A 6,925-nucleotide genomic window follows, 5' to 3' on the forward strand; every position below is an offset into this window, starting at 1 on the left:
GTTTCATAGCAATGAGAATAGAAAATAGACATGGACAATATTTTTTTACTACGACTGCTTTTACTACAGTAATGAACAGTTCCAACAGAGCATTACGTCAGAGAGGTCGCCATCAATTCTCAATTGTAACAGCAGGAGCTTCAATGCCAACTTCAATAACATTGTTATATTTACAGGCACTGTCACAATCATTCATTCATCTTAATCAAAAACAAACAATGGATTAGTACTTATAAAAGGATGGATTGAGCTGGAAGTTTGTGAATTATGCAGTACAAAGAAGAATAACAAAGGTGAAGGACTCGTCATACAGTATTTAAAGGGATACTTGACTCATTGAGCCATTTTCAGCAGTAAGAAGATATTTTGTTCCAAATTAATTTGAGAACATCAATATTTTTCACGAACAGTTAATACCTTTAAAAACTCATTTTGTCACTTGCTGTCGATTGAAGATGACATCACCCATGCTCAGGAAACGGGTAACGACCAATCATGGCTCAGTTTGCTGACCAAACCCAGAAAACAGGTGAGTCGTGATTGGTCGTTACCCATTTCCTCAGCACACGTGAGTGATGTCATCTTCAGTCGACAGCAAGTGGAAAATTCTGTTTTTAAAGGTACTACTTGAAAAATAATGAAGTTAATTGAGATAATTCTTGACAAAATATTAACTTTTTACTCAACTCAACTCAACTCAACGCTTAAGTATCTGTTGTATTATGCACAGTATATATTTTTTACTGATGGGTGCAGCGCTTCATGACCAAGCCACAAAACTACTGTCAATTAGTGTGCCGATGTGTTGACAGGGTGCATGTATTTGACACATTGTTAAACACAACAGTAACCAAGTTAACCACTTGATGTGAGATACATTTAAAGTCCCAATTTGTATGCAAGCAATAACAATTTAGGAGAATTAATCATTAGCAGAAAACGTACAGTAGTCTTTTCACTTCATGCTAATACTAGCATCGATTCCTGTTTACCATCCAACTTTGTTGCCTGACTTGGTTCTTCTCTTTTCTTATGTCATAATTTCACATTTCAATGAGAAATGTTGTCATCTCTTTTTCAAGAGGCATTCGTATGCACTCAGGCTGACAAATCCAATCTTCATTTTTGTAATGTGGTAAACATTTCGTCATGAACACTTTCCTTAGCTAATACCAAACAGTATATTATCAGCTATGATTCAGATGTCACCAATTTGCGGGATTAAATACGGTCACCCCTACTCTGTAGTGTTACTTTGGGATTTATAATGGCAGCAGAAAACGGACCGGATCGCATTATTCACAAGCCTTGAAGCCAGTTTTCGTGAAAACCTCGAAAGAAAAGTCTGTGCAGAAATTCAAAGTGGTGATTCATTTTGTTCGGTGAGCAAATTCTCTCTTTTCCGCTCGCCGCGCTGCCTTTGCCACTCATCTTTCTCATATTACCCCCGCGCCTCCAATCTGCATGTGAATTGCATATCAGTAGCTAACAGAGACAGTAAAGTGTGAGGCCCAAAGCATATTGAGATAGCCTGTCGGAAGTCATTTTGAATTATATATTTATTATTTCTGGCATCAGTGTAGAGTGGAACAGCGTGAAAGAGAGTTGAATGTGCGGCGAAAGGAGAATAAAAGGAAAATATGTTGATGAGAAAGAGAGCAGAAGTGACCCCGCGAGACAGTAAGCTGCTAAAATGTATGTTAACTGCAGCCAGGTTTCAGACCAGTTTAAAGTTAAGCGTTTGTGAATGTAATGTTGGATGAATGCATAAAAAACATGATAGAAAGACAAAAAAAAGTCATTATGAACAAAATATTGAACAATCTCTGAAAGCCTCCACCTCAATATTCTTATCAGTTGGCCTGTGCTTTAACTGGTATCTGACTGAGCAGCTAATACTTGTGAATGCTTATGTGAACGAGCAAACTTCCGGGTTTCAAAGGTTTGTAAAAGGTAGCAAATTTGTTTACAATTTCGAACAGTTTTTTTGTTGTCGCAAAAAACAGGTTCTAAATGTATTCCCAATGAAATTTTAAGTTGAGCCTGAGTCGGGTGACACACTAGAAGAGGGATTGACTCTTGAGTTAAAATGACTTAATTTTACATCACTAAAGTCACAGTTCCCTGCAAATGATGCAGAATGTCAAATAAAACATTTTACCTAGCAGAGTTCGATCCTCCTCTATCTCGATTTAGCTATCGCAGAGAACTGATTATCGCGAATGCTATGGGCTAGAATCAAGTTGCGCGTAAGGCTCATTTCAAACCAATTGTACGCAGTCTGTTTAAAGCCGTGTTCCTTTTTATTCTGCAAGCTTTCTGCTTGATCCGTGGGGAGTGGTGGAATGAATTGTATGTATGGAGCATGTGTGAGAAACAGATTGAGAGATTGAGAAGAAAAGGTAAACGCAAGGCAAATAATGAAGGAGAATATCTGAATGAAGGTATGGAAGTTGAGTGGTGATAACGAGAGATGTGAAAATTCCATCAAGTAAATCCAATTCATCTTGGATCTGACAAGGCTCTACATCCCAATACTATTTTAAGAAACATACAAAGGAGGAAACTATGGCATAGAAACTGAGGTTGATACGAGACCAAGAGCCAGAGTGTTTTTGTTTTTGTTTTGTTTTTTTGTAGGTGTGCGCCAAAGTGTGACAGTCAAGACAATTTGATATGTCCAGAAAAAAAAGAGAGAAGAGTGAAGAAAATTGCAAATATGGCTTTGAATGTAGAATCCCGAGGTTAACTTTAAATCGCTTCCCCATCGTCTGCACGCCGCACTTTTTTTTGTCAGTGGAAAGAGATAAGCCAGAGCTTTTCTGCTGTTCTGCTCTTCATTTCACATTCAGAAAACCACTGAATCTCAAAGCACGAGGGCTCTGACCTTGAAACGCATTGAGCTCAGCAGAACAAGGATTGGAGTGCGGTGATAATATGAGTTTGTCCCCAGTGGGCACCTCCCGTGGGACTTTCAAACCACAAATGCGTGTTGTCGCGGTGAAACATCGTGTATTGTCACAACGAGTGACGGCAGCAGTCGCGGCAGGGGTGAGCCAGGGGATGACAGCTTTGTTCCAAAATCCACAGAAACAAATCAGGTACGGGGTGTTACAGGTACTTGTTTCTCATGCTGGATTTACACTCCAAGTTTCAAGTGGCACAATTCCGATTTTGGCATCAAAGGGACAATTAGTGCACGCTCCATGACAGCATAAGAAATGCGGGATGGGGGTGTGATATCTTCAGATTGGAATCAGGCATCTCCCAAATGCTGAACAAAGTCTAATACTACTACTGTATACAGCAAAACCCCTGCATATTTTAAAGCAAACGCATAAAAAATACTGTGAGAGAGCAAGAACAATGGATAACACAAAAATCTCACTGCTCAAACTCAAAGCAAGTATATTAATGTTAATGAAAACTATCTAAATAACAAAAAATAATTTGCAAAAGCATTTTCATTAACGAAATACAAAATAAATGAAAATGCTTTGAAAGAAACAACACCAAAAAGAAAACGGAAATTACATTAAAAATGAATTAAAATTAACTAATTATTGCGAAAAAGTTCTTCGTTTTCATCTTTGTCAATTTATTCCATACATGAGTTTTTGAGGTTCATTTTTAAATGTATTTTGGTATTGCTTATATTCAGAATTATATCAAGGGAATGATGGTCAAATTGTTTGAGAATTGTAGTTTTTTTTTTTTTTTATTACATAATAAGTACTTAGTGAGCTGTTTTTTTCTTGGATTCAACTAATACTTAATATATTTTTTTTTAATTATACTAAAACAAAAACTAAGCTAAATTGAATATTTTTTTTTAATATTTTTTTTTAAATCCAATTTTTTTCCCGAACTAACAGACTTATCTTACAATATATATCAATAATTATGCCCAAACATGTTCATTCTAAAAAGAACTCACTTGCTGTAGGCGTGAAAAGCAGGATTACAGAGGTTACGTATAATCATTTTCAACAAACTGCCCGGTTTTGGCTGTTTGGGAGTTATTTGAAATGGACTGAGCTTATATAGTGCTTTCTATGCTATTTATGTGTCATTTAGGAATACTGTATCAGGTGGCAGGTTGTTTCATGAATTAATTTACTTGAATGTATAGTCCACAAAAATCAATATGCTCTTGAACCTGCAATGTAAATAAAGCTTTGGTTTCACTGCAACACAGTTTTGAAGGTTGGTTTGCCTTGTTAATAAAAGAAATAAATCCGCATTGAGATTTCAGGAGAATTACATCACAGTTATCACTTTGATGATTTCAGTTTGAGTTTATACAAAGAGTTCCATGCAAGTTGCACTTTTACACTATCAACATTAATTATCGGAAATTGGGAGGAAAAGCCCTTTCAACAACGACCAACGGAACATGAACAATTTTTAAGAGGAATCCAGAAATCAAAGGTGCTTTTTCACGTACTTGTGTTTTTTGGGTTTTTTTTTCCTACTGCTAATTAGTGTTCAGATGCCAGCTTGAAGTGAAACCAGCATTAATGACATGCTTCATTATGTTGTACTTAATCCACTAAAATCATTCAGCAGTCAGTTTTATGGACATTTATACACGAATGATGCACTTGAACGTTCTTGCAAAAGCAATTTAAATATTTTTTAGATAGGAAACGGAAATGAAGTGACAATTAAGTCATGGGGGAAAAAAGGTTAATGTATTCATTCGAAAAGCTTCGAAAACACATGGTAAGTTCCATGTATTTGAGATGTAAAAACTGGCTTGCAACCTGAGAATTCTTCATTCATTTAGAGGCCATTGTCTGTTTCAAATCCATTGCTTTAACACACGAGTAGGCAAAGGGTATTACAAAGAGAAGCTCCAACTTTTACTGCCACACTACACAATCAGTCTAGTTAATGACACTTTATGACAGACCCAAGTTTGCAGCATCACCTCACATGCCCTGACAGCCAGTACTTAAAATTTCTAAATATATTTTCATCTTTATTTTACAAAAGTAATTATGAAGGAGGCAGCTAGGTGGCACAGTGGATTAGAATTTAGCATGTCTGCTTCGCAATGTAGGTTCAGAACCTCTTGTGTGAGTGTGCATCCTCACTGTGCTTGCCTGTTGTTTTCCCGGGTATTCCAGTTTCCTCCCATATTAAAAAAAAAAAGCCTGATAGTTCATTAAAGACTGTAAGTTGCCTTTTGGCATCAATGTGAGTGTGAGTGTCTGTTTAGGCTCTGCAATTGGCTGGCAAGCAGTCCTGGGTTTAAACTGCCTTTCCCCCAGCATCACCCGGTGTAGATTAGCTGAGAGCCTAATGACAGCAGGTGGTGTATAAAATGGACGGATGGAAGGGTATTTTATTGTGCATACTAACACAGTGTCTTACTTAGTAATGTAAGATTTCACAAGAAAGACCAACCGTAAAATTCCCATGTACCCATGTAAAATGCGCCTCTCAAAATCACCTGTAAAACCTACTGTTGTATTGTGTTTAATATGGTGCCCTGATTTGCTTTTGTAGTCTTTGTAGTAGAACAGATTCCCAGAGCACACAGTGTTATATTATTACAACGTGGGTGACAATGTGGAGTCTGATATTATTGTGAGGACTTTCCGCACTGTGGACATATTTTGAAGTTTCATCCTCCAACACTGAAGGCAACAGATTCCGGATCATTGATAGTTTTCATCATTCGGCTGTTGCGATGGTCCCAGGACGATTTCAAAGTAATATCTGGCCCTTGCTAACACACCTACACAACTCTGCTTCATTTGTTTTCCAATGGAGCAATATTTCTCCAGTTTAATACTGGACCTCAAATATTGGAATTGATTTCTTACATAAAGTCTCAAAAGCCCAACTGCCAGTGTCCTTTAATTAGATAAACACAGATTTCCCCCAGCTGAATTTCTTTTCTTTTTTTTATATTTCTTTTCAGGTTTTATTTTCACCAAGGAAGATCCACAGGTAATACATCTTTGCCATCAGTGCCCCTCCCCTATTGAATACTTGCAAATGACTGAAGTAGCGTTATCTTCAGAGCAATGATTACACAATCACATTGTTTGTAATTCATTTTTTATACTGCTTGTTCTCATTTGGCTCACGCACAATGGGGTCCATCTTAACTGTTTTTGGGTTAGGTCATGGGGTCATTGTGTTGTTTAAGATGTTGACGTCAGTTGCTATGCGGTTGCTATGTCCCTTCTGCTGATGCTGTATTAGCCGCTCTTAGTTTGTCTAATCACTCTTATTTTGTTATATAGGCCTTTATTCAGTCACATTGAATTGTGTCTTTCCCTAGCAGGAGTTACTGAGCGACACTTTTGTCAGTACGTTGAGGTTTCTCTCAGCACATCAAGGTATCCTATCCCTTCACCCAGCTCAAGGTTCAAGTTTTGTATTTTTCACCTCACGTGACATCATCAGCGACAACGTATCGGCCAAGACATTGTTACGCCCTTTAATAATACGCCTGACTTCAATGCTATAAAAGTAAATCAACAAAATGGTCATAAAGAACGTATTCCCAGCCTTTGCTTTCTGGAAAGGTCCCACATAGTCCACAAAGACTCATTAATACAGATCATCCACAACTTGAGATTGTGTAACAACGATATCGGAGTGATAATTTGATTCCATTGCAATAACCTTGCACATCTTACAGGCGCTTTGGGATCAGCATCTGACATGGACAAAAAAAAAAAAAAGAAAAAAAAAGGAACATATATATACATATATATATATATATATATATATATATATATATATATATATATATATATATATATATATATATATATATATATATATATATCATATATATCATTTTTCATTTAACTGACATGCGTGGAATGGGCATTTTTCTCTGTTGGGTTCCGTTTTCAGTAAGTTAACAGCTTTGGAAGACATTCTTTACACTTAAGACAAA

At 36.8% G+C, this 6,925-nt stretch overlaps 1 long non-coding RNA gene across 1 annotated transcript in view; it reads left to right on the plus strand.

The window, feature by feature from the left end:
- The window catches only part of LOC144025929 (uncharacterized), a 32,170-nt gene extending 25,755 nt beyond the window's left edge, over positions 1–6,415 (plus strand). Inside the window, exon 3 of the long non-coding RNA XR_013284992.1 lies at positions 5,933–6,415. This is a non-coding gene — a long non-coding RNA (uncharacterized LOC144025929). The remainder of the gene's footprint in view (positions 1–5,932) is intronic.
- The last annotated feature ends 510 nt before the right edge of the window (positions 6,416–6,925 follow it).

Source organism: Festucalex cinctus, chromosome 9, assembly GCF_051991245.1.
Source record: "Festucalex cinctus isolate MCC-2025b chromosome 9, RoL_Fcin_1.0, whole genome shotgun sequence".
Classification (NCBI taxonomy): Eukaryota; Metazoa; Chordata; class Actinopteri; order Syngnathiformes; family Syngnathidae; genus Festucalex; species Festucalex cinctus.